This window comes from Schistocerca americana, unplaced genomic scaffold (assembly GCF_021461395.2).
Source record: "Schistocerca americana isolate TAMUIC-IGC-003095 unplaced genomic scaffold, iqSchAmer2.1 HiC_scaffold_116, whole genome shotgun sequence".
Classification (NCBI taxonomy): domain Eukaryota; kingdom Metazoa; phylum Arthropoda; class Insecta; order Orthoptera; family Acrididae; genus Schistocerca; species Schistocerca americana.
In genome coordinates this window covers 191,163-218,626 of record NW_025725220.1, presented here as the reverse complement: position 1 = coordinate 218,626, position 27,464 = coordinate 191,163, and the positions used below count along the sequence as shown (strand labels likewise).

The 27,464-nt window shown below is 52.9% G+C and overlaps 55 non-coding genes across 55 annotated transcripts; 11 read left to right on the top strand and 44 right to left on the bottom strand.

Annotated features, from left to right (window-relative positions):
• Positions 1-351: 351 nt before the first annotated feature.
• Positions 352-425, bottom strand: Trnai-aau. Its single transcript has one exon. It is a non-coding gene; the product is annotated as a tRNA-Ile (tRNA).
• A 198-nt stretch (positions 426-623) lies between these two features.
• Trnae-uuc lies at positions 624-695 on the bottom strand. Its single transcript has one exon. It is a non-coding gene; the product is annotated as a tRNA-Glu (tRNA).
• A 281-nt stretch (positions 696-976) lies between these two features.
• Positions 977-1,049, bottom strand: Trnam-cau. The gene has a single exon. It is a non-coding gene; the product is annotated as a tRNA-Met (tRNA).
• Positions 1,050-1,345: 296 nt separating this feature from the next.
• Positions 1,346-1,416, bottom strand: Trnag-gcc. The gene has a single exon. It is a non-coding gene; the product is annotated as a tRNA-Gly (tRNA).
• Positions 1,417-1,759: 343 nt separating this feature from the next.
• On the top strand, positions 1,760-1,831 carry Trnag-ucc. The gene has a single exon. It is a non-coding gene; the product is annotated as a tRNA-Gly (tRNA).
• Positions 1,832-2,412: 581 nt separating this feature from the next.
• Trnai-aau lies at positions 2,413-2,488 on the bottom strand. The gene has a single exon. It is a non-coding gene; the product is annotated as a tRNA-Ile (tRNA).
• Positions 2,489-2,688: 200 nt separating this feature from the next.
• Positions 2,689-2,765, bottom strand: Trnae-uuc. The gene has a single exon. It is a non-coding gene; the product is annotated as a tRNA-Glu (tRNA).
• A 645-nt stretch (positions 2,766-3,410) lies between these two features.
• Trnag-gcc lies at positions 3,411-3,481 on the bottom strand. Its single transcript has one exon. It is a non-coding gene; the product is annotated as a tRNA-Gly (tRNA).
• Positions 3,482-3,824: 343 nt separating this feature from the next.
• Trnag-ucc lies at positions 3,825-3,896 on the top strand. The gene has a single exon. It is a non-coding gene; the product is annotated as a tRNA-Gly (tRNA).
• Positions 3,897-4,484: 588 nt separating this feature from the next.
• Positions 4,485-4,558, bottom strand: Trnai-aau. The gene has a single exon. It is a non-coding gene; the product is annotated as a tRNA-Ile (tRNA).
• A 197-nt stretch (positions 4,559-4,755) lies between these two features.
• On the bottom strand, positions 4,756-4,827 carry Trnae-uuc. Its single transcript has one exon. It is a non-coding gene; the product is annotated as a tRNA-Glu (tRNA).
• Positions 4,828-5,108: 281 nt separating this feature from the next.
• Trnam-cau lies at positions 5,109-5,181 on the bottom strand. The gene has a single exon. It is a non-coding gene; the product is annotated as a tRNA-Met (tRNA).
• Positions 5,182-5,474: 293 nt separating this feature from the next.
• On the bottom strand, positions 5,475-5,545 carry Trnag-gcc. The gene has a single exon. It is a non-coding gene; the product is annotated as a tRNA-Gly (tRNA).
• A 341-nt stretch (positions 5,546-5,886) lies between these two features.
• Trnag-ucc lies at positions 5,887-5,958 on the top strand. The gene has a single exon. It is a non-coding gene; the product is annotated as a tRNA-Gly (tRNA).
• Positions 5,959-6,544: 586 nt separating this feature from the next.
• Positions 6,545-6,618, bottom strand: Trnai-aau. The gene has a single exon. It is a non-coding gene; the product is annotated as a tRNA-Ile (tRNA).
• Positions 6,619-6,816: 198 nt separating this feature from the next.
• Positions 6,817-6,888, bottom strand: Trnae-uuc. The gene has a single exon. It is a non-coding gene; the product is annotated as a tRNA-Glu (tRNA).
• Positions 6,889-7,169: 281 nt separating this feature from the next.
• On the bottom strand, positions 7,170-7,242 carry Trnam-cau. Its single transcript has one exon. It is a non-coding gene; the product is annotated as a tRNA-Met (tRNA).
• A 293-nt stretch (positions 7,243-7,535) lies between these two features.
• Positions 7,536-7,606, bottom strand: Trnag-gcc. Its single transcript has one exon. It is a non-coding gene; the product is annotated as a tRNA-Gly (tRNA).
• Positions 7,607-7,947: 341 nt separating this feature from the next.
• On the top strand, positions 7,948-8,019 carry Trnag-ucc. The gene has a single exon. It is a non-coding gene; the product is annotated as a tRNA-Gly (tRNA).
• A 586-nt stretch (positions 8,020-8,605) lies between these two features.
• On the bottom strand, positions 8,606-8,679 carry Trnai-aau. The gene has a single exon. It is a non-coding gene; the product is annotated as a tRNA-Ile (tRNA).
• A 198-nt stretch (positions 8,680-8,877) lies between these two features.
• Positions 8,878-8,949, bottom strand: Trnae-uuc. The gene has a single exon. It is a non-coding gene; the product is annotated as a tRNA-Glu (tRNA).
• A 281-nt stretch (positions 8,950-9,230) lies between these two features.
• Positions 9,231-9,303, bottom strand: Trnam-cau. Its single transcript has one exon. It is a non-coding gene; the product is annotated as a tRNA-Met (tRNA).
• A 293-nt stretch (positions 9,304-9,596) lies between these two features.
• Trnag-gcc lies at positions 9,597-9,667 on the bottom strand. The gene has a single exon. It is a non-coding gene; the product is annotated as a tRNA-Gly (tRNA).
• A 341-nt stretch (positions 9,668-10,008) lies between these two features.
• On the top strand, positions 10,009-10,080 carry Trnag-ucc. The gene has a single exon. It is a non-coding gene; the product is annotated as a tRNA-Gly (tRNA).
• A 586-nt stretch (positions 10,081-10,666) lies between these two features.
• Trnai-aau lies at positions 10,667-10,740 on the bottom strand. The gene has a single exon. It is a non-coding gene; the product is annotated as a tRNA-Ile (tRNA).
• A 198-nt stretch (positions 10,741-10,938) lies between these two features.
• Trnae-uuc lies at positions 10,939-11,010 on the bottom strand. Its single transcript has one exon. It is a non-coding gene; the product is annotated as a tRNA-Glu (tRNA).
• A 281-nt stretch (positions 11,011-11,291) lies between these two features.
• On the bottom strand, positions 11,292-11,364 carry Trnam-cau. Its single transcript has one exon. It is a non-coding gene; the product is annotated as a tRNA-Met (tRNA).
• A 293-nt stretch (positions 11,365-11,657) lies between these two features.
• Positions 11,658-11,728, bottom strand: Trnag-gcc. The gene has a single exon. It is a non-coding gene; the product is annotated as a tRNA-Gly (tRNA).
• Positions 11,729-12,069: 341 nt separating this feature from the next.
• On the top strand, positions 12,070-12,141 carry Trnag-ucc. Its single transcript has one exon. It is a non-coding gene; the product is annotated as a tRNA-Gly (tRNA).
• A 586-nt stretch (positions 12,142-12,727) lies between these two features.
• On the bottom strand, positions 12,728-12,801 carry Trnai-aau. Its single transcript has one exon. It is a non-coding gene; the product is annotated as a tRNA-Ile (tRNA).
• A 198-nt stretch (positions 12,802-12,999) lies between these two features.
• Positions 13,000-13,071, bottom strand: Trnae-uuc. Its single transcript has one exon. It is a non-coding gene; the product is annotated as a tRNA-Glu (tRNA).
• A 281-nt stretch (positions 13,072-13,352) lies between these two features.
• Trnam-cau lies at positions 13,353-13,425 on the bottom strand. The gene has a single exon. It is a non-coding gene; the product is annotated as a tRNA-Met (tRNA).
• A 293-nt stretch (positions 13,426-13,718) lies between these two features.
• Positions 13,719-13,789, bottom strand: Trnag-gcc. Its single transcript has one exon. It is a non-coding gene; the product is annotated as a tRNA-Gly (tRNA).
• Positions 13,790-14,130: 341 nt separating this feature from the next.
• Positions 14,131-14,202, top strand: Trnag-ucc. The gene has a single exon. It is a non-coding gene; the product is annotated as a tRNA-Gly (tRNA).
• A 586-nt stretch (positions 14,203-14,788) lies between these two features.
• Trnai-aau lies at positions 14,789-14,862 on the bottom strand. Its single transcript has one exon. It is a non-coding gene; the product is annotated as a tRNA-Ile (tRNA).
• A 198-nt stretch (positions 14,863-15,060) lies between these two features.
• Trnae-uuc lies at positions 15,061-15,132 on the bottom strand. Its single transcript has one exon. It is a non-coding gene; the product is annotated as a tRNA-Glu (tRNA).
• Positions 15,133-15,413: 281 nt separating this feature from the next.
• Positions 15,414-15,486, bottom strand: Trnam-cau. Its single transcript has one exon. It is a non-coding gene; the product is annotated as a tRNA-Met (tRNA).
• A 4,744-nt stretch (positions 15,487-20,230) lies between these two features.
• Positions 20,231-20,302, top strand: Trnag-ucc. The gene has a single exon. It is a non-coding gene; the product is annotated as a tRNA-Gly (tRNA).
• A 586-nt stretch (positions 20,303-20,888) lies between these two features.
• On the bottom strand, positions 20,889-20,962 carry Trnai-aau. The gene has a single exon. It is a non-coding gene; the product is annotated as a tRNA-Ile (tRNA).
• Positions 20,963-21,160: 198 nt separating this feature from the next.
• Positions 21,161-21,232, bottom strand: Trnae-uuc. Its single transcript has one exon. It is a non-coding gene; the product is annotated as a tRNA-Glu (tRNA).
• A 281-nt stretch (positions 21,233-21,513) lies between these two features.
• On the bottom strand, positions 21,514-21,586 carry Trnam-cau. Its single transcript has one exon. It is a non-coding gene; the product is annotated as a tRNA-Met (tRNA).
• Positions 21,587-21,879: 293 nt separating this feature from the next.
• On the bottom strand, positions 21,880-21,950 carry Trnag-gcc. Its single transcript has one exon. It is a non-coding gene; the product is annotated as a tRNA-Gly (tRNA).
• A 341-nt stretch (positions 21,951-22,291) lies between these two features.
• Trnag-ucc lies at positions 22,292-22,363 on the top strand. The gene has a single exon. It is a non-coding gene; the product is annotated as a tRNA-Gly (tRNA).
• A 586-nt stretch (positions 22,364-22,949) lies between these two features.
• On the bottom strand, positions 22,950-23,023 carry Trnai-aau. Its single transcript has one exon. It is a non-coding gene; the product is annotated as a tRNA-Ile (tRNA).
• A 198-nt stretch (positions 23,024-23,221) lies between these two features.
• Trnae-uuc lies at positions 23,222-23,293 on the bottom strand. Its single transcript has one exon. It is a non-coding gene; the product is annotated as a tRNA-Glu (tRNA).
• A 281-nt stretch (positions 23,294-23,574) lies between these two features.
• Positions 23,575-23,647, bottom strand: Trnam-cau. The gene has a single exon. It is a non-coding gene; the product is annotated as a tRNA-Met (tRNA).
• A 293-nt stretch (positions 23,648-23,940) lies between these two features.
• On the bottom strand, positions 23,941-24,011 carry Trnag-gcc. Its single transcript has one exon. It is a non-coding gene; the product is annotated as a tRNA-Gly (tRNA).
• Positions 24,012-24,352: 341 nt separating this feature from the next.
• Positions 24,353-24,424, top strand: Trnag-ucc. Its single transcript has one exon. It is a non-coding gene; the product is annotated as a tRNA-Gly (tRNA).
• A 586-nt stretch (positions 24,425-25,010) lies between these two features.
• Trnai-aau lies at positions 25,011-25,084 on the bottom strand. The gene has a single exon. It is a non-coding gene; the product is annotated as a tRNA-Ile (tRNA).
• Positions 25,085-25,282: 198 nt separating this feature from the next.
• Trnae-uuc lies at positions 25,283-25,354 on the bottom strand. The gene has a single exon. It is a non-coding gene; the product is annotated as a tRNA-Glu (tRNA).
• Positions 25,355-25,635: 281 nt separating this feature from the next.
• On the bottom strand, positions 25,636-25,708 carry Trnam-cau. The gene has a single exon. It is a non-coding gene; the product is annotated as a tRNA-Met (tRNA).
• A 293-nt stretch (positions 25,709-26,001) lies between these two features.
• Positions 26,002-26,072, bottom strand: Trnag-gcc. Its single transcript has one exon. It is a non-coding gene; the product is annotated as a tRNA-Gly (tRNA).
• Positions 26,073-26,413: 341 nt separating this feature from the next.
• On the top strand, positions 26,414-26,485 carry Trnag-ucc. Its single transcript has one exon. It is a non-coding gene; the product is annotated as a tRNA-Gly (tRNA).
• Positions 26,486-27,061: 576 nt separating this feature from the next.
• Positions 27,062-27,135, bottom strand: Trnai-aau. Its single transcript has one exon. It is a non-coding gene; the product is annotated as a tRNA-Ile (tRNA).
• A 198-nt stretch (positions 27,136-27,333) lies between these two features.
• Trnae-uuc lies at positions 27,334-27,405 on the bottom strand. The gene has a single exon. It is a non-coding gene; the product is annotated as a tRNA-Glu (tRNA).
• Between the last annotated feature and the right edge of the window lie 59 nt (positions 27,406-27,464).

Here is a 27,464-nt window from a genome sequence, read left to right as displayed (position 1 = left end):
CTTCATTTCACGGTGGCGTCTCCCTGGCCGAATCGGGCTGTAGCTCCGAAAACAAAGGAGAAACAAAAATAGGAAGTAAAACTGCCAATACTGCCCTGTGTTCCCATGCGCTCACCCGCCCAAGTACTGACAAGGGCCAAAGTTGTTACGCATCGGCAATCGGACATTTTCTTTCATTTTCTCTAACCAGTGTATTCAAGATATTATGGCCATTGCCGAGTGAATGCTGTAGTGCTTCCCGACGAGTCGGGTTCGGATCCTCTGTCAACTTCCACGCAGGGTGATAATCATTTGGTCATCACACTCGCCAGCTGAAATCGGCGCTGCCTTTTCGCAGTAGTAAAGGAGAAGTGGCCCGTGGGGGGATCGAACCCACGACCTTCGCGTTATTAGCACGACGCTCTAACCAACTGAGCTAACGGGCCTCGGCAGATGCAGTTGCTCAGCCCTACGCTGGAATCAGGTGGCATGAAGCCATACACCATTCCTATGGTCGTCGTGTGTCTGCTTCCCTAGTCTATATTCTGCTGACGGTCACGAAACAGTAGCTATATTGCGAGCAGGACGGGAAACGGCCGCTCGGACAGCTCAAACTTGTCACGATTCGTGTGGAAAAAATTCCGTTCCGGTACCGGGAATCGAACCCGGGCCTCCTGGGTGAAAGCCAGGTATCCTAGCCACTAGACCACACCGGATGCGGCCGTTTCATTCGACCGTTCGTACGGTCGCTTGTCGCATTGTCGCTCTCTTTGCGAGCATCTTTGCACATACTGACTGGCAAGGCGCGCACCTCAAACGTCGCAGAGCAATGCTTTTGGCTTCATGCTCTGCTGGGAGAAGAGGAATAGGGAAGCTGTATGTAGCAATAACAGGAAGTAAACATTTTCCCGCTGAAGCGTTGAAACGTTGCGGATAACAAACAAGAAATAAGTTGGCGCCCTAGCAACAGCACCACCTTCAGTCACAGAAAATTAGATGCCCCGGGTGAGGATCGAACTCACGACCTTAAGATTATGAGACTTACGCGCTGCCTACTGCGCTACCGAGGCAGGCGATCGTTAGACCTTCTGGAATCTTGGTAAGTACCGAATACAAGTGGTAGAGAGTCTGCACTCCCTGGCTCATTTTTTCTGTTGCTACACGTGCATTCACGGCGCGGCAGGCAACTTGCGATGCTAGGCCGACGCCAGTATGTACAATAGCACGCAGGAGTCCAAACGAGCAGTCGTCCGCGCTGCATGATTGGTTCTTTCCACACGGAATCCCGCGGTTCATTCTCATGGCTCACGCAGTTCGAGTGCGAAAGACACGCAGCAGCACCCCTACCGGAGAAAAAACAAAATGATGCATCGGCCGGGAATCGAACCCGGGCCGCCCGCGTGGCAGGCGAGCATTCTACCACTGAACCACCGATGCTCGGGCCAGCGGTACCTTCACGCTGCTTCCCGAGCAGATGTCTCAAGGGAAAGTGGGACTCGCCGTCAAGCGCCGTAGCATTCTGTGGAGAAGATGCTGCAGACGCTGAATCCTGCACTGCACTGCTTAAAGATGCCGCCAGAACGCGGTGCCTCTGCGTACTCTTGCGCCGCCGGCGCCGACTCTTGCCAAAGGATGCGAAATGTGCGCGGATACGCTGTCCGAATGCGTCTGGATGTGCTCCCCTAGCCTGCCTCGAAATGCGCCTGCCGGGTACGATCACCTTCGGCCGCTGCCGACAGGCGGGAAGCCGACTCAGCGCGGTGGCGGGGCGCTCGCTTGTGCGGTGGTGGTGTAATGGTCAGCATAGTTGCCTTCCAAGCAGTTGATCCGGGTTCGATTCCCGGCCACCGCAGCAGGCTTTTAATTTCGCGTATGAGTACTTTTTGCCACGCGCTCTTAAACTATTGTTTTTTCGCCCTCTTACTCGCTGCATACCAGCCCTTAGTGTGTCTCGACTTGTCTCGACTTTGCTCAGCTGACGCGAGAGCTGGACGCTCTCAAATCGGCCTATATCAAAACGACAAGCACGAGAAACGACTGAGAGAGGTAAGGAGAGGCGAGGCGAGGCGATGGACACACAGCACGCCCCCCCTTCATTTCACGGTGGCGTCTCCCTGGCCGAATCGGGCTGTAGCTCCGAAAACAAAGGAGAAACAAAAATAGGAAGTAAAACTGCCAATACTGCCCTGTGTTCCCATGCGCTCCACCGCCCAAGTACTGACAAGGGCCAAAGTTGTTACGCATCGGCAATCGGACATTTTCTCTAACCAGTGTATTCAAGATATTATGGCCATTGCCGAGTGAATGCTGTAGTGCTTCCCGACGAGTCGGGTTCGGATCCTCTGTCAACTTCCACGCAGGGTGATGATCATTTGGTCATCACACTCGCCAGCTGAAATCGGCCGCTGCCTTTTCGCAGTAGTAAAAGAGAAGTGGCCCGTGGGGGGATCGAACCCACGACCTTCGCGTTATTAGCACGACGCCTCTAAACCAACTGAGCTAACGGGCCTCGGCAGATTGCAGTTGCTCAGCCCTACGCTGGAATCAGGTGGCATGAAGCCATACACCATTCCTATGGTCCGTCGTGTGTCTGCTTCCCCTAGTCTATATCTGCTGACGGTCACGAAACAGTAGCTATATTGCGAGCAGGACGGGAAACGGCCGCTCGGACAGCTCAAACTTGTCACGATTCGTGTGGAAAAAATTCCGTTCCGGTACCGGGAATCGAACCCGGGCCTCCTGGGTGAAAGCCAGGTATCCTAGCCACTAGACCACACGGATGCGGCCGTTTCATTCGACCGTTCGTACGGTCGCTTGTCGCATTGTCGCACCTCTTCTGCGAGCATCTTTGCACATACTGACTGGCAAGGCGCGCACCTCAAACGTCGCAGAGCAATGCTTTTGGCTTCATGCTCTGCTGGGAGAAGAGGAATAGGGAAGCTGTATGTAGCAATAACAGGAAGTAAAACATTTTCCCGCTGAAGCGTTGAAAACGTTGCGGATAACAAACAAGAAATAAGTTGGCGCCCTAGCAACAGCACCACCTTCAGTCACAGAAAATTAGATGCCCCGGTGAGGATCGAACTCACGACCTTAAGATTATGAGACTTACGCGCTGCCTACTGCGCTACCGAGGCAGGCGATCGTTAGACCTTCTGGAATCTTGGTAAGTACCGAATACAAGTGGTAGAGAGTCTGCACTCCCTGGCTCATTTTTTCTGTTGCTACACGTGCATTCACGGGCGCGGCAGGCAACTTGCGATGCTAAGGCCGAACGCCAGTATGTACAATAGCACGCAGAGTCCAAACGAGCAGTCGTCCGCGCTGCATGATTGGTTCTTTCCACACGGAATCCCGCGGTCATTCTCATGGCTCACGCAGTTCGAGTGCGAAAGACACGCAGCACCCCTACCGGAGAAAAAACAAAATGATGCATCGGCCGGGAATCGAACCCGGGCCGCCCGCGTGGCAGGCGAGCATTCTACCACTGAACCACCCATGCTCGGGCCAGCGGTACCTTCACGCTGCTTCCCGAGCAGATGTCTCCAAGGGAAAGTGGACTGCCGTCAAGCGCCGTAGCATTCTGTGGAGAAAGATGCTGCAGACGCTGAAATCCTGCACTGCACTGCTTAAAGATGCCGCCAGAACGCGGTCCTCTGCGTACTCTTGCGCCGCCGGCGCCGACTCTTGCCAAAGGATGCGAAATGTGCGCGGATACGCTGTCCGAATGCGTCTGGATGTGCTCCCCTAGCCTGCCTCGAAATGCGCCTGCCGGGTACGATCACCTTCGGCCGCTGCCGACAGGCGGGAAGCCGACTCAGCGCGGTGGCGGGGCGCTCGCTTGTGCGGTGGTGGTGTAATGGTCAGCATAGTTGCCTTCCAAGCAGTTGATCCGGGTTCGATTCCCGGCCACCGCAGCAGGCTTTTAATTTCGCGTATGAGTACTTTTGCCACGCGCTCTTAAACTATTGTTTTTTCGCCCTCTTACTCGCTGCATACCAGCCCTTAGTGTGTCTCGACTTGTCTCGACTTTGCTCAGCTGACGCGAGAGCTGACGCTCTCAAATCGGCCTATATCAAAACGACAAGCACGAGAAACGACTGAGAGAGGTAAGGAGAGGCGAGGCGAGGCGATGGACACACAGCACGCCCCCGTCATTTCACGGTGGCGTCTCCCTGGCCGAATTCGGGCTGTAGCTCCGAAAACAAAGGAGAAACAAAAATAGGAAGTAAAACTGCCAATACTGCCCTGTGTTCCCATGCGCTCACCCGCCCAAGTACTGACAAGGGCCAAAGTTGTTACGCATCGGCAATCCGGACATTTTCTTTCATTTTCTCTAACCAGTGTATTCAAGATATTATGGCCATTGCCGAGTGAATGCTGTAGTGCTTCCCGACGAGTCGGGTTCGGATCCTCTGTCAACTTCCACGCAGGGTGATGATCATTTGGTCATCACACTCGCCAGCTGAAATCGGCGCTGCCTTTTCGCAGTAGTAAAAGAGAAGTGGCCCGTGGGGGGATCGAACCCACGACCTTCGCGTTATTAGCACGACGCTCTAACCAACTGAGCTAACGGGCCTCGGCAGATGCAGTTGCTCAGCCCTACGCTGGAATCAGGTGGCATGAAGCCATACACCATTCCTATGGTCGTCGTGTGTCTGCTTCCCTAGTCTATATTCTGCTGACGGTCACGAAACAGTAGCTATATTGCGAGCAGGACGGGAAACGGCCGCTCGGACAGCTCAAACTTGTCACGATTCGTGTGGAAAAATTCCGTTCCGGTACCGGGAATCGAACCCGGGCCTCCTGGGTGAAAGCCAGGTATCCTAGCCACTAGACCACACCGGATGCGGCCGTTTCATTCGACCGTTCGTACGGTCGCTTGTCGCATTGTCGCTCTCTTTGCGAGCATCTTTGCACATACTGACTGGCAAGGCGCGCACCTCAAACGTCGCAGAGCAATGCTTTTGGCTTCATGCTCTGCTGGGAGAAGAGGAATAGGGAAGCTGTATGTAGCAATAACAGGAAGTAAACATTTTCCCGCTGAAGCGTTGAAACGTTGCGGATAACAAACAAGAAATAAGTTGGCGCCCTAGCAACAGCACCACCTTCAGTCACAGAAAATTAGATGCCCCGGGTGAGGATCGAACTCACGACCTTAAGATTATGAGACTTACGCGCTGCCTACTGCGCTACCGAGGCAGGCGATCGTTAGACCTTCTGGAATCTTGGTAAGTACCGAATACAAGTGGTAGAGAGTCTGCACTCCCTGGCTCATTTTTTCTGTTGCTACACGTGCATTCACGGCGCGGCAGGCAACTTGCGATGCTAGGCCGACGCCAGTATGTACAATAGCACGCAGGAGTCCAAACGAGCAGTCGTCCGCGCTGCATGATTGGTTCTTTCCACACGGAATCCCGCGGTTCATTCTCATGGCTCACGCAGTTCGAGTGCGAAAGACACGCAGCACCCCTACCGGAGAAAAAACAAAATGATGCATCGGCCGGGAATCGAACCCGGGCCGCCCGCGTGGCAGGCGAGCATTCTACCACTGAACCACCGATGCTCGGGCCAGCGGTACCTTCACGCTGCTTCCCGAGCAGATGTCTCAAGGGAAAGTGGGACTGCCGTCAAGCGCCGTAGCATTCTGTGGAGAAGATGCTGCAGACGCTGAATCCTGCACTGCACTGCTTAAAGATGCCGCCAGAACGCGGTCCTCTGCGTACTCTTGCGCCGCCGGCGCCGACTCTTGCCAAAGGATGCGAAATGTGCGCGGATACGCTGTCCGAATGCGTCTGGATGTGCTCCCCTAGCCTGCCTCGAAATGCGCCTGCCGGGTACGATCACCTTCGGCCGCTGCCGACAGGCGGGAAGCCGACTCAGCGCGGTGGCGGGGCGCTCGCTTGTGCGGTGGTGGTGTAATGGTCAGCATAGTTGCCTTCCAAGCAGTTGATCCGGGTTCGATTCCCGGCCACCGCAGCAGGCTTTTAATTTCGCGTATGAGTACTTTTGCCACGCGCTCTTAAACTATTGTTTTTTCGCCCTCTTACTCGCTGCATACCAGCCCTTAGTGTGTCTCGACTTGTCTCGACTTTGCTCAGCTGACGCGAGAGCTGACGCTCTCAAATCGGCCTATATCAAAACGACAAGCACGAGAAACGACTGAGAGAGGTAAGGAGAGGCGAGGCGAGGCGATGGACACACAGCACGCCCCCCTCATTTCACGGTGGCGTCTCCCTGGCCGAATCGGGCTGTAGCTCCGAAAACAAAGGAGAAACAAAAATAGGAAGTAAAACTGCCAATACTGCCCTGTGTTCCCATGCGCTCACCCGCCCAAGTACTGACAAGGGCCAAAGTTGTTACGCATCGGCAATCGGACATTTTCTTTCATTTTCTCTAACCAGTGTATTCAAGATATTATGGCCATTGCCGAGTGAATGCTGTAGTGCTTCCCGACGAGTCGGGTTCGGATCCTCTGTCAACTTCCACGCAGGGTGATGATCATTTGGTCATCACACTCGCCAGCTGAAATCGGCGCTGCCTTTTCGCAGTAGTAAAAGAGAAGTGGCCCGTGGGGGGATCGAACCCACGACCTTCGCGTTATTAGCACGACGCTCTAACCAACTGAGCTAACGGGCCTCGGCAGATGCAGTTGCTCAGCCCTACGCTGGAATCAGGTGGCATGAAGCCATACACCATTCCTATGGTCGTCGTGTGTCTGCTTCCCTAGTCTATATTCTGCTGACGGTCACGAAACAGTAGCTATATTGCGAGCAGGACGGGAAACGGCCGCTCGGACAGCTCAAACTTGTCACGATTCGTGTGGAAAAAATTCCGTTCCGGTACCGGGAATCGAACCCGGGCCTCCTGGGTGAAAGCCAGGTATCCTAGCCACTAGACCACACCGGATGCGGCCGTTTCATTCGACCGTTCGTACGGTCGCTTGTCGCATTGTCGCTCTCTTTGCGAGCATCTTTGCACATACTGACTGGCAAGGCGCGCACCTCAAACGTCGCAGAGCAATGCTTTTGGCTTCATGCTCTGCTGGGAGAAGAGGAATAGGGAAGCTGTATGTAGCAATAACAGGAAGTAAACATTTTCCCGCTGAAGCGTTGAAACGTTGCGGATAACAAACAAGAAATAAGTTGGCGCCCTAGCAACAGCACCACCTTCAGTCACAGAAAATTAGATGCCCCGGGTGAGGATCGAACTCACGACCTTAAGATTATGAGACTTACGCGCTGCCTACTGCGCTACCGAGGCAGGCGATCGTTAGACCTTCTGGAATCTTGGTAAGTACCGAATACAAGTGGTAGAGAGTCTGCACTCCCTGGCTCATTTTTTCTGTTGCTACACGTGCATTCACGGCGCGGCAGGCAACTTGCGATGCTAGGCCGACGCCAGTATGTACAATAGCACGCAGGAGTCCAAACGAGCAGTCGTCCGCGCTGCATGATTGGTTCTTTCCACACGGAATCCCGCGGTTCATTCTCATGGCTCACGCAGTTCGAGTGCGAAAGACACGCAGCACCCCTACCGGAGAAAAAACAAAATGATGCATCGGCCGGGAATCGAACCCGGGCCGCCCGCGTGGCAGGCGAGCATTCTACCACTGAACCACCGATGCTCGGGCCAGCGGTACCTTCACGCTGCTTCCCGAGCAGATGTCTCAAGGGAAAGTGGGACTGCCGTCAAGCGCCGTAGCATTCTGTGGAGAAGATGCTGCAGACGCTGAATCCTGCACTGCACTGCTTAAAGATGCCGCCAGAACGCGGTCCTCTGCGTACTCTTGCGCCGCCGGCGCCGACTCTTGCCAAAGGATGCGAAATGTGCGCGGATACGCTGTCCGAATGCGTCTGGATGTGCTCCCCTAGCCTGCCTCGAAATGCGCCTGCCGGGTACGATCACCTTCGGCCGCTGCCGACAGGCGGGAAGCCGACTCAGCGCGGTGGCGGGGCGCTCGCTTGTGCGGTGGTGGTGTAATGGTCAGCATAGTTGCCTTCCAAGCAGTTGATCCGGGTTCGATTCCCGGCCACCGCAGCAGGCTTTTAATTTCGCGTATGAGTACTTTTGCCACGCGCTCTTAAACTATTGTTTTTTCGCCCTCTTACTCGCTGCATACCAGCCCTTAGTGTGTCTCGACTTGTCTCGACTTTGCTCAGCTGACGCGAGAGCTGACGCTCTCAAATCGGCCTATATCAAAACGACAAGCACGAGAAACGACTGAGAGAGGTAAGGAGAGGCGAGGCGAGGCGATGGACACACAGCACGCCCCCTTCATTTCACGGTGGCGTCTCCCTGGCCGAATCGGGCTGTAGCTCCGAAAACAAAGGAGAAACAAAAATAGGAAGTAAAACTGCCAATACTGCCCTGTGTTCCCATGCGCTCACCCGCCCAAGTACTGACAAGGGCCAAAGTTGTTACGCATCGGCAATCGGACATTTTCTTTCATTTTCTCTAACCAGTGTATTCAAGATATTATGGCCATTGCCGAGTGAATGCTGTAGTGCTTCCCGACGAGTCGGGTTCGGATCCTCTGTCAACTTCCACGCAGGGTGATGATCATTTGGTCATCACACTCGCCAGCTGAAATCGGCGCTGCCTTTTCGCAGTAGTAAAAGAGAAGTGGCCCGTGGGGGGATCGAACCCACGACCTTCGCGTTATTAGCACGACGCTCTAACCAACTGAGCTAACGGGCCTCGGCAGATGCAGTTGCTCAGCCCTACGCTGGAATCAGGTGGCATGAAGCCATACACCATTCCTATGGTCGTCGTGTGTCTGCTTCCCTAGTCTATATTCTGCTGACGGTCACGAAACAGTAGCTATATTGCGAGCAGGACGGGAAACGGCCGCTCGGACAGCTCAAACTTGTCACGATTCGTGTGGAAAAAATTCCGTTCCGGTACCGGGAATCGAACCCGGGCCTCCTGGGTGAAAGCCAGGTATCCTAGCCACTAGACCACACCGGATGCGGCCGTTTCATTCGACCGTTCGTACGGTCGCTTGTCGCATTGTCGCTCTCTTTGCGAGCATCTTTGCACATACTGACTGGCAAGGCGCGCACCTCAAACGTCGCAGAGCAATGCTTTTGGCTTCATGCTCTGCTGGGAGAAGAGGAATAGGGAAGCTGTATGTAGCAATAACAGGAAGTAAACATTTTCCCGCTGAAGCGTTGAAACGTTGCGGATAACAAACAAGAAATAAGTTGGCGCCCTAGCAACAGCACCACCTTCAGTCACAGAAAATTAGATGCCCCGGGTGAGGATCGAACTCACGACCTTAAGATTATGAGACTTACGCGCTGCCTACTGCGCTACCGAGGCAGGCGATCGTTAGACCTTCTGGAATCTTGGTAAGTACCGAATACAAGTGGTAGAGAGTCTGCACTCCCTGGCTCATTTTTTCTGTTGCTACACGTGCATTCACGGCGCGGCAGGCAACTTGCGATGCTAGGCCGACGCCAGTATGTACAATAGCACGCAGGAGTCCAAACGAGCAGTCGTCCGCGCTGCATGATTGGTTCTTTCCACACGGAATCCCGCGGTTCATTCTCATGGCTCACGCAGTTCGAGTGCGAAAGACACGCAGCACCCCTACCGGAGAAAAAACAAAATGATGCATCGGCCGGGAATCGAACCCGGGCCGCCCGCGTGGCAGGCGAGCATTCTACCACTGAACCACCGATGCTCGGGCCAGCGGTACCTTCACGCTGCTTCCCGAGCAGATGTCTCAAGGGAAAGTGGGACTGCCGTCAAGCGCCGTAGCATTCTGTGGAGAAGATGCTGCAGACGCTGAATCCTGCACTGCACTGCTTAAAGATGCCGCCAGAACGCGGTCCTCTGCGTACTCTTGCGCCGCCGGCGCCGACTCTTGCCAAAGGATGCGAAATGTGCGCGGATACGCTGTCCGAATGCGTCTGGATGTGCTCCCCTAGCCTGCCTCGAAATGCGCCTGCCGGGTACGATCACCTTCGGCCGCTGCCGACAGGCGGGAAGCCGACTCAGCGCGGTGGCGGGGCGCTCGCTTGTGCGGTGGTGGTGTAATGGTCAGCATAGTTGCCTTCCAAGCAGTTGATCCGGGTTCGATTCCCGGCCACCGCAGCAGGCTTTTAATTTCGCGTATGAGTACTTTTGCCACGCGCTCTTAAACTATTGTTTTTTCGCCCTCTTACTCGCTGCATACCAGCCCTTAGTGTGTCTCGACTTGTCTCGACTTTGCTCAGCTGACGCGAGAGCTGACGCTCTCAAATCGGCCTATATCAAAACGACAAGCACGAGAAACGACTGAGAGAGGTAAGGAGAGGCGAGGCGAGGCGATGGACACACAGCACGCCCCCTTCATTTCACGGTGGCGTCTCCCTGGCCGAATCGGGCTGTAGCTCCGAAAACAAAGGAGAAACAAAAATAGGAAGTAAAACTGCCAATACTGCCCTGTGTTCCCATGCGCTCACCCGCCCAAGTACTGACAAGGGCCAAAGTTGTTACGCATCGGCAATCGGACATTTTCTTTCATTTTCTCTAACCAGTGTATTCAAGATATTATGGCCATTGCCGAGTGAATGCTGTAGTGCTTCCCGACGAGTCGGGTTCGGATCCTCTGTCAACTTCCACGCAGGGTGATGATCATTTGGTCATCACACTCGCCAGCTGAAATCGGCGCTGCCTTTTCGCAGTAGTAAAAGAGAAGTGGCCCGTGGGGGGATCGAACCCACGACCTTCGCGTTATTAGCACGACGCTCTAACCAACTGAGCTAACGGGCCTCGGCAGATGCAGTTGCTCAGCCCTACGCTGGAATCAGGTGGCATGAAGCCATACACCATTCCTATGGTCGTCGTGTGTCTGCTTCCCTAGTCTATATTCTGCTGACGGTCACGAAACAGTAGCTATATTGCGAGCAGGACGGGAAACGGCCGCTCGGACAGCTCAAACTTGTCACGATTCGTGTGGAAAAAATTCCGTTCCGGTACCGGGAATCGAACCCGGGCCTCCTGGGTGAAAGCCAGGTATCCTAGCCACTAGACCACACCGGATGCGGCCGTTTCATTCGACCGTTCGTACGGTCGCTTGTCGCATTGTCGCTCTCTTTGCGAGCATCTTTGCACATACTGACTGGCAAGGCGCGCACCTCAAACGTCGCAGAGCAATGCTTTTGGCTTCATGCTCTGCTGGGAGAAGAGGAATAGGGAAGCTGTATGTAGCAATAACAGGAAGTAAACATTTTCCCGCTGAAGCGTTGAAACGTTGCGGATAACAAACAAGAAATAAGTTGGCGCCCTAGCAACAGCACCACCTTCAGTCACAGAAAATTAGATGCCCCGGGTGAGGATCGAACTCACGACCTTAAGATTATGAGACTTACGCGCTGCCTACTGCGCTACCGAGGCAGGCGATCGTTAGACCTTCTGGAATCTTGGTAAGTACCGAATACAAGTGGTAGAGAGTCTGCACTCCCTGGCTCATTTTTTCTGTTGCTACACGTGCATTCACGGCGCGGCAGGCAACTTGCGATGCTAGGCCGACGCCAGTATGTACAATAGCACGCAGGAGTCCAAACGAGCAGTCGTCCGCGCTGCATGATTGGTTCTTTCCACACGGAATCCCGCGGTTCATTCTCATGGCTCACGCAGTTCGAGTGCGAAAGACACGCAGCACCCCTACCGGAGAAAAAACAAAATGATGCATCGGCCGGGAATCGAACCCGGGCCGCCCGCGTGGCAGGCGAGCATTCTACCACTGAACCACCGATGCTCGGGCCAGCGGTACCTTCACGCTGCTTCCCGAGCAGATGTCTCAAGGGAAAGTGGGACTGCCGTCAAGCGCCGTAGCATTCTGTGGAGAAGATGCTGCAGACGCTGAATCCTGCACTGCACTGCTTAAAGATGCCGCCAGAACGCGGTCCTCTGCGTACTCTTGCGCCGCCGGCGCCGACTCTTGCCAAAGGATGCGAAATGTGCGCGGATACGCTGTCCGAATGCGTCTGGATGTGCTCCCCTAGCCTGCCTCGAAATGCGCCTGCCGGGTACGATCACCTTCGGCCGCTGCCGACAGGCGGGAAGCCGACTCAGCGCGGTGGCGGGGCGCTCGCTTGTGCGGTGGTGGTGTAATGGTCAGCATAGTTGCCTTCCAAGCAGTTGATCCGGGTTCGATTCCCGGCCACCGCAGCAGGCTTTTAATTTCGCGTATGAGTACTTTTGCCACGCGCTCTTAAACTATTGTTTTTTCGCCCTCTTACTCGCTGCATACCAGCCCTTAGTGTGTCTCGACTTGTCTCGACTTTGCTCAGCTGACGCGAGAGCTGACGCTCTCAAATCGGCCTATATCAAAACGACAAGCACGAGAAACGACTGAGAGAGGTAAGGAGAGGCGAGGCGAGGCGATGGACACACAGCACGCCCCCTTCATTTCACGGTGGCGTCTCCCTGGCCGAATCGGGCTGTAGCTCCGAAAACAAAGGAGAAACAAAAATAGGAAGTAAAACTGCCAATACTGCCCTGTGTTCCCATGCGCTCACCCGCCCAAGTACTGACAAGGGCCAAAGTTGTTACGCATCGGCAATCGGACATTTTCTTTCATTTTCTCTAACCAGTGTATTCAAGATATTATGGCCATTGCCGAGTGAATGCTGTAGTGCTTCCCGACGAGTCGGGTTCGGATCCTCTGTCAACTTCCACGCAGGGTGATGATCATTTGGTCATCACACTCGCCAGCTGAAATCGGCGCTGCCTTTTCGCAGTAGTAAAAGAGAAGTGGCCCGTGGGGGGATCGAACCCACGACCTTCGCGTTATTAGCACGACGCTCTAACCAACTGAGCTAACGGGCCTCGGCAGATGCAGTTGCTCAGCCCTACGCTGGAATCAGGTGGCATGAAGCCATACACCATTCCTATGGTCGTCGTGTGTCTGCTTCCCTAGTCTATATTCTGCTGACGGTCACGAAACAGTAGCTATATTGCGAGCAGGACGGGAAACGGCCGCTCGGACAGCTCAAACTTGTCACGATTCGTGTGGAAAAAATTCCGTTCCGGTACCGGGAATCGAACCCGGGCCTCCTGGGTGAAAGCCAGGTATCCTAGCCACTAGACCACACCGGATGCGGCCGTTTCATTCGACCGTTCGTACGGTCGCTTGTCGCATTGTCGCTCTCTTTGCGAGCATCTTTGCACATACTGACTGGCAAGGCGCGCACCTCAAACGTCGCAGAGCAATGCTTTTGGCTTCATGCTCTGCTGGGAGAAGAGGAATAGGGAAGCTGTATGTAGCAATAACAGGAAGTAAACATTTTCCCGCTGAAGCGTTGAAACGTTGCGGATAACAAACAAGAAATAAGTTGGCGCCCTAGCAACAGCACCACCTTCAGTCACAGAAAATTAGATGCCCCGGGTGAGGATCGAACTCACGACCTTAAGATTATGAGACTTACGCGCTGCCTACTGCGCTACCGAGGCAGGCGATCGTTAGACCTTCTGGAATCTTGGTAAGTACCGAATACAAGTGGTAGAGAGTCTGCACTCCCTGGCTCATTTTTTCTGTTGCTACACGTGCATTCACGGCGCGGCAGGCAACTTGCGATGCTAGGCCGACGCCAGTATGTACAATAGCACGCAGGAGTCCAAACGAGCAGTCGTCCGCGCTGCATGATTGGTTCTTTCCACACGGAATCCCGCGGTTCATTCTCATGGCTCACGCAGTTCGAGTGCGAAAGACACGCAGCACCCCTACCGGAGAAAAAACAAAATGATGCATCGGCCGGGAATCGAACCCGGGCCGCCCGCGTGGCAGGCGAGCATTCTACCACTGAACCACCGATGCTCGGGCCAGCGGTACCTTCACGCTGCTTCCCGAGCAGATGTCTCAAGGGAAAGTGGGACTGCCGTCAAGCGCCGTAGCATTCTGTGGAGAAGATGCTGCAGACGCTGAATCCTGCACTGCACTGCTTAAAGATGCCGCCAGAACGCGGTCCTCTGCGTACTCTTGCGCCGCCGGCGCCGACTCTTGCCAAAGGATGCGAAATGTGCGCGGATACGCTGTCCGAATGCGTCTGGATGTGCTCCCCTAGCCTGCCTCGAAATGCGCCTGCCGGGTACGATCACCTTCGGCCGCTGCCGACAGGCGGGAAGCCGACTCAGCGCGGTGGCGGGGCGCTCGCTTGTGCGGTGGTGGTGTAATGGTCAGCATAGTTGCCTTCCAAGCAGTTGATCCGGGTTCGATTCCCGGCCACCGCAGCAGGCTTTTAATTTCGCGTATGAGTACTTTTGCCACGCGCTCTTAAACTATTGTTTTTTCGCCCTCTTACTCGCTGCATACCAGCCCTTAGTGTGTCTCGACTTGTCTCGACTTTGCTCAGCTGACGCGAGAGCTGACGCTCTCAAATCGGCCTATATCAAAACGACAAGCACGAGAAACGACTGAGAGAGGTAAGGAGAGGCGAGGCGAGGCGATGGACACACAGCACGCCCCCTTCATTTCACGGTGGCGTCTCCCTGGCCGAATCGGGCTGTAGCTCCGAAAACAAAGGAGAAACAAAAATAGGAAGTAAAACTGCCAATACTGCCCTGTGTTCCCATGCGCTCACCCGCCCAAGTACTGACAAGGGCCAAAGTTGTTACGCATCGGCAATCGGACATTTTCTTTCATTTTCTCTAACCAGTGTATTCAAGATATTATGGCCATTGCCGAGTGAATGCTGTAGTGCTTCCCGACGAGTCGGGTTCGGATCCTCTGTCAACTTCCACGCAGGGTGATGATCATTTGGTCATCACACTCGCCAGCTGAAATCGGCGCTGCCTTTTCGCAGTAGTAAAAGAGAAGTGGCCCGTGGGGGGATCGAACCCACGACCTTCGCGTTATTAGCACGACGCTCTAACCAACTGAGCTAACGGGCCTCGGCAGATGCAGTTGCTCAGCCCTACGCTGGAATCAGGTGGCATGAAGCCATACACCATTCCTATGGTCGTCGTGTGTCTGCTTCCCTAGTCTATATTCTGCTGACGGTCACGAAACAGTAGCTATATTGCGAGCAGGACGGGAAACGGCCGCTCGGACAGCTCAAACTTGTCACGATTCGTGTGGAAAAAATTCCGTTCCGGTACCGGGAATCGAACCCGGGCCTCCTGGGTGAAAGCCAGGTATCCTAGCCACTAGACCACACCGGATGCGGCCGTTTCATTCGACCGTTCGTACGGTCGCTTGTCGCATTGTCGCTCTCTTTGCGAGCATCTTTGCACATACTGACTGGCAAGGCGCGCACCTCAAACGTCGCAGAGCAATGCTTTTGGCTTCATGCTCTGCTGGGAGAAGAGGAATAGGGAAGCTGTATGTAGCAATAACAGGAAGTAAACATTTTCCCGCTGAAGCGTTGAAACGTTGCGGATAACAAACAAGAAATAAGTTGGCGCCCTAGCAACAGCACCACCTTCAGTCACAGAAAATTAGATGCCCCGGGTGAGGATCGAACTCACGACCTTAAGATTATGAGACTTACGCGCTGCCTACTGCGCTACCGAGGCAGGCGATCGTTAGACCTTCTGGAATCTTGGTAAGTACCGAATACAAGTGGTAGAGAGTCTGCACTCCCTGGCTCATTTTTTCTGTTGCTACACGTGCATTCACGGCGCGGCAGGCAACTTGCGATGCTAGGCCGACGCCAGTATGTACAATAGCACGCAGGAGTCCAAACGAGCAGTCGTCCGCGCTGCATGATTGGTTCTTTCCACACGGAATCCCGCGGTTCATTCTCATGGCTCACGCAGTTCGAGTGCGAAAGACACGCAGCACCCCTACCGGAGAAAAAACAAAATGATGCATCGGCCGGGAATCGAACCCGGGCCGCCCGCGTGGCAGGCGAGCATTCTACCACTTTTTTTTTTTTTTTTTTTTTTTTTTTTTTTTTTTTTTTTTTTTTTTTTTTTCGCAGAATGGTAGCATTTGCTTACGCCTCTTCACATGGATAACGTGCATGCACACTGTAGCGAGGCTCGTAAACGAATGACATCGCCAAGCATGACATTATACTACAAAATGCATACAAACCAATGTTCTGCCTATGCATTCAGAAAACCTCTGAGGCCAGTAGAATACTTGTCATAGGTTGTAGAACATCCCTTTCATTCAGTGTACTGCCATGTGTTAGAAGCTGCTCGAGATAGCTCCGCTCCTTGCAGGAAGGTTTAAAAAATGAATGCCTTCTGTGAGGTTCGAACTCACGACCCCTAGTTTACGAGACCAGTGCTCTACCACTTTTTTTTTTTTTTTTTGTTTTTTTTTATTTTTTTTTATTTTTTTATTTTTTTTTACTTAACCACTTTTTTTTTTTTTTTTTTTTTTTTTTTTTTTTTTTTTTTTTTTTTTTTTTTTTTTGCCTAATTATTATTTTCCCAAAAGGAGGCGTCAGGGGCAAGGCGGTCAGGGGTCGAAACCCGAGGCCTGACCACGATGTCCCGTGTTCCTCCTCTAGGATTAAACCAACTAACGGTCTTCTTGTGAGTTATTCATTTAACATGTTGCAGTGCGCTGCCACTGTGAAAAAAAAAAAAAAAAAAAAAAAAAAAAAAAAAAAAAAAAAAAAAAAAACTAAATTGCGTCTAGAATATATAACATTTCTTCTTGAAACATTGTGTGTCCTTGACTGGCGTGGGTACATGTCCTGTGACGTGTTGGCGCGTTGCAAGTATGTAAAAGTTGTGTTTCCAGAGAGGAAGTAAGCCAATGTAGAACGTCTCTCAGGTTGGAGGGACAGTGCAGATAAGAAAATTCTGAAACAACTGTTTATACTTAGGACATTGTTTCAAATGATAATGTTGGTCCTGAAGATACAAAATATAGGCGCTGAGATCTGCATGATGTTTGGTAACAATGTAGTATGCACAATGTCCAAGGAGCCAGGCGTAACTATTATTCTTCGCGGCGGGGAACAATCGCCAATCCGGATGTATCACATCTTCCACAGTTATCGTATGTTCCGACGTCCTGTTGATAACCGACAGCTTTTTCCTCGTCCAGTTCCAGATGACGACATTCTCTCTGCAAACGAAGGTGTGAGCCAGGGTATCTAGAAGCTGACAACGAGTACAGTATGGTGTAGGACGCAGTTTTATTTTATGCAGCTTTTCGCCTGTGATGATCTTTTCATTGACAATATCATACCATACCGACGCTACGTCCAACGGCAGAATGGGGTTGCTGATGTTCGCCCATATACGGCGCCACGTTTTTTCCGGATGTTTTGTTTCGATCGGATGTTGGTGCTGCCGCTTCGTCAGTTCCGTGTAAAGGGTAGAGGTAGTAAAATGTTGGGGCGACTGAGGCAGGTAACTGATTTCCGTGTAATAGACGCGGACGTATCCCAACTGTTCATTAATGCGCCCAACATGGATTGGCGGCCGCACATCCTGAGGTAGTAAGGAGGTAAAGAGGCTCTTCGATAGTCCAGTGCGATTACTGCGAAGTAGTTTGGACGTTCTATTTATGAAGACTGCAAGACACTGTGAGCGTACATCCTTGATGCCTAAACCGCCTGCGTGGCGAGCCAGTGTTAACGTTTGAAGTGGAGTTTTGAAGATATTGCCCCTCCAGACAAACCAATAGATGGCAACAAGCAGCTTGTGAGCGATGTCATCGGGTATTGGCAACACGGCGGCGATGTGATAGATTTTACTAATAACATACACATTGATAAACTGGGCTCGTTGGAGACGGTTCAGAGATCTAGTCTTATGTTCCTGGAGCGTTGCTCGAACTGTGTTGAGTATAAGTTGCCAGTTAGTCGTGGTCATTTCACGCGGGTCCGGCAGCAGAGTCATTCCAAGTTGCTTAATCTTGTCAACACGTTGCAACCAAGAGGATACCATAGATTCATCAATTGGACCGAGAGGAAGAATTTTAGATTTATGGGTATTGATCAACGCACCGGAGGAATGCGTGTACTGTGTGGTCAGACGGCGCACCGTGTCAATATCATCCGTGTTATTTACAATGACGCTAATGTCATCAGCATAAGCATGGCAAACCGTTTTGACATTAAAGACCCTGAGGCCGGCGAGTTGTTCATGCAGATTAAATAACAGCGGCTCAACAGCTATGGCAAACAACGACATCGAGAGAGGGCAACCTTGGCGAACAGATTGTTTGATGGGCACACGAGGAGTGAGTTGACCATTAACCTTTATTCGGGATGTTGTTCCAACGATGCAGTGCTGTAAAAGCTGAAGGAACTGATGATTGAACCCCATTTTGTGCATTACGTTTATTAAAAACGTATGGCTAATCCTGTCAAAGGCCTTTTCAAAATCTAAAACCATAATACCTAGTTGACATTTACAGAGCCAAGTTAAATGTAGGACGTCCCTGTAGGCACATAAAACAGTCGTCATAGACCGACCTGTGCCGACGCTCGTCTGGTACGGACCGATAACTGTCGTGAGAATGGGTTTCAGCCTATGATTTAAAAGACGAGTCAGGATTTTAAAATCAGTGTTCAACAATGTAATGGGTCGATAATCGTGCAAAGAACGGCTGTGCGCTTTTTTGGGAATCAATACGACCATGCCTTCAGTAAAGTCTATTGGAAAGGGATCACCGTTCAACAATTCATTGTACATAGTTGTTAATTCTTCACCAATAAGGTCCCAGAAGCGGATGTAAAATTCCACAGGGAGACCGTCTAATCCTGCCGCTTTGTGACGTGGTGATCCTGTTATGACAACCTTGAGGTCTTCATTCGTGACATTTTCCAGAAGGTGAACATTGTCGTCAGGGGTAACTGTCGTTGCAATGGGAGATAAAAGAATTTCTTCCATTGATGAATCGATTTCCGGCTCTGCATAAAGATTCGTATAGTATGTGACAACATGATTTTTGATGTCGGTCTGCGTGATGTATACCCGTCCTCGGTCGTCTTGAAGATTGTGGAGTAGCTTCTGCCGTCCACGTTTAGCTTCTCTTATAACATGGAAAATTGAAGGCCTTTCCTTCATAATATCAGTCCCAGTCCGCGCTCTTACTTTAGGACCGTCCAGTGACCGCCGCACCAGAGTTGTAATTTTGGCTTTAATGCGTTTGATTTGAAGGTTGTGGCTGATGATCCGTGAAGGATCACCGTACAACTCGCGCAAACATGAGAAATAAAATTCTAATGTGCGCTTCCTCCAGTATGCTGTTTCCCGTGCATATTGGATCATACATTTCTTTAATTGCGGCTTAACGAATTCGGTCCACCAAACTACACGTCGTGTGTACCTCGCTTGATTGCGCATACACTTGTCCCAAGTGCGGACGAGGGAGTGTCGCAGTTCGACGTCATCGAGGAGAGAAAGATTTAGCTGCCATACACCGCGTCCCAAAAATGTTGTTTGCTTAGTAGAGTTGACTGTTATATGGAAGGCACAATGATCAGAAAAATTGACAGGCCATATCTCACAGTCAATTACATTGTGCAGGAATCCTTTGGTGACATATAGTCTGTCTAATCGACTTGCTGAACTATGGCACACGTAGGTGTACGCCTGAGCCTGTGGACGAAGATGGGTCCAGATATCTATCAGACCTAAACCATCAGTTAAAACTTTTAACTCGTCACAAAAATTAAAATTTGGGCACTGGTCCTCGCGGCGTAACACACAATTAAAATCCCCGCCTAATATTATATTATGTCGGACGTTAGTGAAGAGGCGTACTACGTCCTCTCTGTAAAAGTCGCGCCTGTCGCGTCGACCGTCAGACCCAGTTGGGGCATAAATATTTACTAAAAGCAACCCGTTTAGTTTTGCCGTGATCCCGCGCCCAGTTTCTAGCAAGGTGTCTAATTCACACTGAATGCCGACTTTATATAGAATCGCAGTACCACATTCATCGCCTATGTTCACAATGGCTTCATAGCTGGGAATATCTTCGACCACCACTGAACCACCGATGCTCGGGCCAGCGGTACCTTCACGCTGCTTCCCGAGCAGATGTCTCAAGGGAAAGTGGGACTGCCGTCAAGCGCCGTAGCATTCTGTGGAGAAGATGCTGCAGACGCTGAATCCTGCACTGCACTGCTTAAAGATGCCGCCAGAACGCGGTCCTCTGCGTACTCTTGCGCCGCCGGCGCCGACTCTTGCCAAAGGATGCGAAATGTGCGCGGATACGCTGTCCGAATGCGTCTGGATGTGCTCCCCTAGCCTGCCTCGAAATGCGCCTGCCGGGTACGATCACCTTCGGCCGCTGCCGACAGGCGGGAAGCCGACTCAGCGCGGTGGCGGGGCGCTCGCTTGTGCGGTGGTGGTGTAATGGTCAGCATAGTTGCCTTCCAAGCAGTTGATCCGGGTTCGATTCCCGGCCACCGCAGCAGGCTTTTAATTTCGCGTATGAGTACTTTTGCCACGCGCTCTTAAACTATTGTTTTTTCGCCCTCTTACTCGCTGCATACCAGCCCTTAGTGTGTCTCGACTTGTCTCGACTTTGCTCAGCTGACGCGAGAGCTGACGCTCTCAAATCGGCCTATATCAAAACGACAAGCACGAGAAACGACTGAGAGAGGTAAGGAGAGGCGAGGCGAGGCGATGGACACACAGCACGCCCCCTTCATTTCACGGTGGCGTCTCCCTGGCCGAATCGGGCTGTAGCTCCGAAAACAAAGGAGAAACAAAAATAGGAAGTAAAACTGCCAATACTGCCCTGTGTTCCCATGCGCTCACCCGCCCAAGTACTGACAAGGGCCAAAGTTGTTACGCATCGGCAATCGGACATTTTCTTTCATTTTCTCTAACCAGTGTATTCAAGATATTATGGCCATTGCCGAGTGAATGCTGTAGTGCTTCCCGACGAGTCGGGTTCGGATCCTCTGTCAACTTCCACGCAGGGTGATGATCATTTGGTCATCACACTCGCCAGCTGAAATCGGCGCTGCCTTTTCGCAGTAGTAAAAGAGAAGTGGCCCGTGGGGGGATCGAACCCACGACCTTCGCGTTATTAGCACGACGCTCTAACCAACTGAGCTAACGGGCCTCGGCAGATGCAGTTGCTCAGCCCTACGCTGGAATCAGGTGGCATGAAGCCATACACCATTCCTATGGTCGTCGTGTGTCTGCTTCCCTAGTCTATATTCTGCTGACGGTCACGAAACAGTAGCTATATTGCGAGCAGGACGGGAAACGGCCGCTCGGACAGCTCAAACTTGTCACGATTCGTGTGGAAAAAATTCCGTTCCGGTACCGGGAATCGAACCCGGGCCTCCTGGGTGAAAGCCAGGTATCCTAGCCACTAGACCACACCGGATGCGGCCGTTTCATTCGACCGTTCGTACGGTCGCTTGTCGCATTGTCGCTCTCTTTGCGAGCATCTTTGCACATACTGACTGGCAAGGCGCGCACCTCAAACGTCGCAGAGCAATGCTTTTGGCTTCATGCTCTGCTGGGAGAAGAGGAATAGGGAAGCTGTATGTAGCAATAACAGGAAGTAAACATTTTCCCGCTGAAGCGTTGAAACGTTGCGGATAACAAACAAGAAATAAGTTGGCGCCCTAGCAACAGCACCACCTTCAGTCACAGAAAATTAGATGCCCCGGGTGAGGATCGAACTCACGACCTTAAGATTATGAGACTTACGCGCTGCCTACTGCGCTACCGAGGCAGGCGATCGTTAGACCTTCTGGAATCTTGGTAAGTACCGAATACAAGTGGTAGAGAGTCTGCACTCCCTGGCTCATTTTTTCTGTTGCTACACGTGCATTCACGGCGCGGCAGGCAACTTGCGATGCTAGGCCGACGCCAGTATGTACAATAGCACGCAGGAGTCCAAACGAGCAGTCGTCCGCGCTGCATGATTGGTTCTTTCCACACGGAATCCCGCGGTTCATTCTCATGGCTCACGCAGTTCGAGTGCGAAAGACACGCAGCACCCCTACCGGAGAAAAAACAAAATGATGCATCGGCCGGGAATCGAACCCGGGCCGCCCGCGTGGCAGGCGAGCATTCTACCACTGAACCACCGATGCTCGGGCCAGCGGTACCTTCACGCTGCTTCCCGAGCAGATGTCTCAAGGGAAAGTGGGACTGCCGTCAAGCGCCGTAGCATTCTGTGGAGAAGATGCTGCAGACGCTGAATCCTGCACTGCACTGCTTAAAGATGCCGCCAGAACGCGGTCCTCTGCGTACTCTTGCGCCGCCGGCGCCGACTCTTGCCAAAGGATGCGAAATGTGCGCGGATACGCTGTCCGAATGCGTCTGGATGTGCTCCCCTAGCCTGCCTCGAAATGCGCCTGCCGGGTACGATCACCTTCGGCCGCTGCCGACAGGCGGGAAGCCGACTCAGCGCGGTGGCGGGGCGCTCGCTTGTGCGGTGGTGGTGTAATGGTCAGCATAGTTGCCTTCCAAGCAGTTGATCCGGGTTCGATTCCCGGCCACCGCAGCAGGCTTTTAATTTCGCGTATGAGTACTTTTGCCACGCGCTCTTAAACTATTGTTTTTTCGCCCTCTTACTCGCTGCATACCAGCCCTTAGTGTGTCTCGACTTGTCTCGACTTTGCTCAGCTGACGCGAGAGCTGACGCTCTCAAATCGGCCTATATCAAAACGACAAGCACGAGAAACGACTGAGAGAGGTAAGGAGAGGCGAGGCGAGGCGATGGACACACAGCACGCCCCCCTCATTTCACGGTGGCGTCTCCCTGGCCGAATCGGGCTGTAGCTCCGAAAACAAAGGAGAAACAAAAATAGGAAGTAAAACTGCCAATACTGCCCTGTGTTCCCATGCGCTCACCCGCCCAAGTACTGACAAGGGCCAAAGTTGTTACGCATCGGCAATCGGACATTTTCTTTCATTTTCTCTAACCAGTGTATTCAAGATATTATGGCCATTGCCGAGTGAATGCTGTAGTGCTTCCCGACGAGTCGGGTTCGGATCCTCTGTCAACTTCCACGCAGGGTGATGATCATTTGGTCATCACACTCGCCAGCTGAAATCGGCGCTGCCTTTTCGCAGTAGTAAAAGAGAAGTGGCCCGTGGGGGGATCGAACCCACGACCTTCGCGTTATTAGCACGACGCTCTAACCAACTGAGCTAACGGGCCTCGGCAGATGCAGTTGCTCAGCCCTACGCTGGAATCAGGTGGCATGAAGCCATACACCATTCCTATGGTCGTCGTGTGTCTGCTTCCCTAGTCTATATTCTGCTGACGGTCACGAAACAGTAGCTATATTGCGAGCAGGACGGGAAACGGCCGCTCGGACAGCTCAAACTTGTCACGATTCGTGTGGAAAAAATTCCGTTCCGGTACCGGGAATCGAACCCGGGCCTCCTGGGTGAAAGCCAGGTATCCTAGCCACTAGACCACACCGGATGCGGCCGTTTCATTCGACCGTTCGTACGGTCGCTTGTCGCATTGTCGCTCTCTTTGCGAGCATCTTTGCACATACTGACTGGCAAGGCGCGCACCTCAAACGTCGCAGAGCAATGCTTTTGGCTTCATGCTCTGCTGGGAGAAGAGGAATAGGGAAGCTGTATGTAGCAATAACAGGAAGTAAACATTTTCCCGCTGAAGCGTTGAAACGTTGCGGATAACAAACAAGAAATAAGTTGGCGCCCTAGCAACAGCACCACCTTCAGTCACAGAAAATTAGATGCCCCGGGTGAGGATCGAACTCACGACCTTAAGATTATGAGACTTACGCGCTGCCTACTGCGCTACCGAGGCAGGCGATCGTTAGACCTTCTGGAATCTTGGTAAGTACCGAATACAAGTGGTAGAGAGTCTGCACTCCCTGGCTCATTTTTTCTGTTGCTACACGTGCATTCACGGCGCGGCAGGCAACTTGCGATGCTAGGCCGACGCCAGTATGTACAATAGCACGCAGGAGTCCAAACGAGCAGTCGTCCGCGCTGCATGATTGGTTCTTTCCACACGGAATCCCGCGGTTCATTCTCATGGCTCACGCAGTTCGAGTGCGAAAGACACGCAGCACCCCTACCGGAGAAAAAACAAAATGATGCATCGGCCGGGAATCGAACCCGGGCCGCCCGCGTGGCAGGCGAGCATTCTACCACTGAACCACCGATGCTCGGGCCAGCGGTACCTTCACGCTGCTTCCCGAGCAGATGTCTCAAGGGAAAGTGGGACTGCCATCAAGCGCCGTAGCATTCTGTGGAGAAGATGCTGCAGACGCTGAATCCTGCACTGCACTGCTTAAAGATGCCGCCAGAACGCGGTCCTCTGCGTACTCTTGCGCCGCCGGCGCCGACTCTTGCCAAAGGATGCGAAATGTGCGCGGATACGCTGTCCGAATGCGTCTGGATGTGCTCCCCTAGCCTGCCTCGAAATGCGCCTGCCGGGTACGATCACCTTCGGCCGCTGCCGACAGGCGGGAAGCCGACTCAGCGCGGTGGCGGGGCGCTCGCTTGTGCGGTGGTGGTGTAATGGTCAGCATAGTTGCCTTCCAAGCAGTTGATCCGGGTTCGATTCCCGGCCACCGCAGCAGGCTTTTAATTTCGCGTATGAGTACTTTTGCCACGCGCTCTTAAACTATTGTTTTTTCGCCCTCTTACTCGCTGCATACCAGCCCTTAGTGTGTCTCGACTTGTCTCGACTTTGCTCAGCTGACGCGAGAGCTGACGCTCTCAAATCGGCCTATATCAAAACGACAAGCACGAGAAACGACTGAGAGAGGTAAGGAGAGGCGAGGCGAGGCGATGGACACACAGCACGCCCCCTTCATTTCACGGTGGCGTCTCCCTGGCCGAATCGGGCTGTAGCTCCGAAAACAAAGGAGAAACAAAAATAGGAAGTAAAACTGCCAATACTGCCCTGTGTTCCCATGCGCTCACCCGCCCAAGTACTGACAAGGGCCAAAGTTGTTACGCATCGGCAATCGGACATTTTCTTTCATTTTCTCTAACCAGTGTATTCAAGATATTATGGCCATTGCCGAGTGAATGCTGTAGTGCTTCCCGACGAGTCGGGTTCGGATCCTCTGTCAACTTCCACGCAGGGTGATGATCATTTGGTCATCACACTCGCCAGCTGAAATCGGCGCTGCCTTTTCGCAGTAGTAAAAGAGAAGTGGCCCGTGGGGGGATCGAACCCACGACCTTCGCGTTATTAGCACGACGCTCTAACCAACTGAGCTAACGGGCCTCGGCAGATGCAGTTGCTCAGCCCTACGCTGGAATCAGGTGGCATGAAGCCATACACCATTCCTATGGTCGTCGTGTGTCTGCTTCCCTAGTCTATATTCTGCTGACGGTCACGAAACAGTAGCTATATTGCGAGCAGGACGGGAAACGGCCGCTCGGACAGCTCAAACTTGTCACGATTCGTGTGGAAAAAATTCCGTTCCGGTACCGGGAATCGAACCCGGGCCTCCTGGGTGAAAGCCAGGTATCCTAGCCACTAGACCACACCGGATGCGGCCGTTTCATTCGACCGTTCGTACGGTCGCTTGTCGCATTGTCGCTCTCTTTGCGAGCATCTTTGCACATACTGACTGGCAAGGCGCGCACCTCAAACGTCGCAGAGCAATGCTTTTGGCTTCATGCTCTGCTGGGAGAAGAGGAATAGGGAAGCTGTATGTAGCAATAACAGGAAGTAAACATTTTCCCGCTGAAGCGTTGAAACGTTGCGGATAACAAACAAGAAATAAGTTGGCGCCCTAGCAACAGCACCACCTTCAGTCACAGAAAATTAGATGCCCCGGGTGAGGATCGAACTCACGACCTTAAGATTATGAGACTTACGCGCTGCCTACTGCGCTACCGAGGCAGGCGATCGTTAGACCTTCTGGAATCTTGGTAAGTACCGAATACAAGTGGTAGAGAGTCTGCACTCCCTGGCTCATTTTTTCTGTTGCTACACGTGCATTCACGGCGCGGCAGGCAACTTGCGATGCTAGGCCGACGCCAGTATGTACAATAGCACGCAGGAGTCCAAACGAGCAGTCGTCCGCGCTGCATGATTGGTTCTTTCCACACGGAATCCCGCGGTTCATTCTCATGGCTCACGCAGTTCGAGTGCGAAAGACACGCAGCACCCCTACCGGAGAAAAAACAAAATGATGCATCGGCCGGGAATCGAACCCGGGCCGCCCGCGTGGCAGGCGAGCATTCTACCACTGAACCACCGATGCTCGGGCCAGCGGTACCTTCACGCTGCTTCCCGAGCAGATGTCTCAAGGGAAAGTGGGACTGCCGTCAAGCGCCGTAGCATTCTGTGGAGAAGATGCTGCAGACGCTGAATCCTGCACTGCACTGCTTAAAGATGCCGCCAGAACGCGGTCCTCTGCGTACTCTTGCGCCGCCGGCGCCGACTCTTGCCAAAGGATGCGAAATGTGCGCGGATACGCTGTCCGAATGCGTCTGGATGTGCTCCCCTAGCCTGCCTCGAAATGCGCCTGCCGGGTACGATCACCTTCGGCCGCTGCCGACAGGCGGGAAGCCGACTCAGCGCGGTGGCGGGGCGCTCGCTTGTGCGGTGGTGGTGTAATGGTCAGCATAGTTGCCTTCCAAGCAGTTGATCCGGGTTCGATTCCCGGCCACCGCAGCAGGCTTTTAATTTCGCGTATGAGTACTTTTGCCACGCGCTCTTAAACTATTGTTTTTTCGCCCTCTTACTCGCTGCATACCAGCCCTTAGTGTGTCTCGACTTGTCTCGACTTTGCTCAGCTGACGCGAGAGCTGACGCTCTCAAATCGGCCTATATCAAAACGACAAGCACGAGAAACGACTGAGAGAGGTAAGGAGAGGCGAGGCGAGGCGATGGACACACAGCACGCCCCCTTCATTTCACGGTGGCGTCTCCCTGGCCGAATCGGGCTGTAGCTCCGAAAACAAAGGAGAAACAAAAATAGGAAGTAAAACTGCCAATACTGCCCTGTGTTCCCATGCGCTCACCCGCCCAAGTACTGACAAGGGCCAAAGTTGTTACGCATCGGCAATCGGACATTTTCTCTAACCAGTGTATTCAAGATATTATGGCCATTGCCGAGTGAATGCTGTAGTGCTTCCCGACGAGTCGGGTTCGGATCCTCTGTCAACTTCCACGCAGGGTGATGATCATTTGGTCATCACACTCGCCAGCTGAAATCGGCGCTGCCTTTTCGCAGTAGTAAAAGAGAAGTGGCCCGTGGGGGGATCGAACCCACGACCTTCGCGTTATTAGCACGACGCTCTAACCAACTGAGCTAACGGGCCTCGGCAGATGCAGTTGCTCAGCCCTACGCTGGAATCAGGTGGCATGAAGCCATACACCATTCCTATGGTCGTCGTGTGTCTGCTTCCCTAGTCTATATTCTGCTGACGGTCACGAAACAGTAGCTATATTGCGAGCAGGACGGGAAACGGCCGCTCGGACAGCTCAAACTTGTCACGATTCGTGTGGAAAAAATTCCGTTCCGGTACCGGGAATCGAACCCGGGCCTCCTGGGTGAAAGCCAGGTATCCTAGCCACTAGACCACACCGGATGCGGCCGTTTCATTCGACCGTTCGTACGGTCGCTTGTCGCATTGTCGCTCTCTTTGCG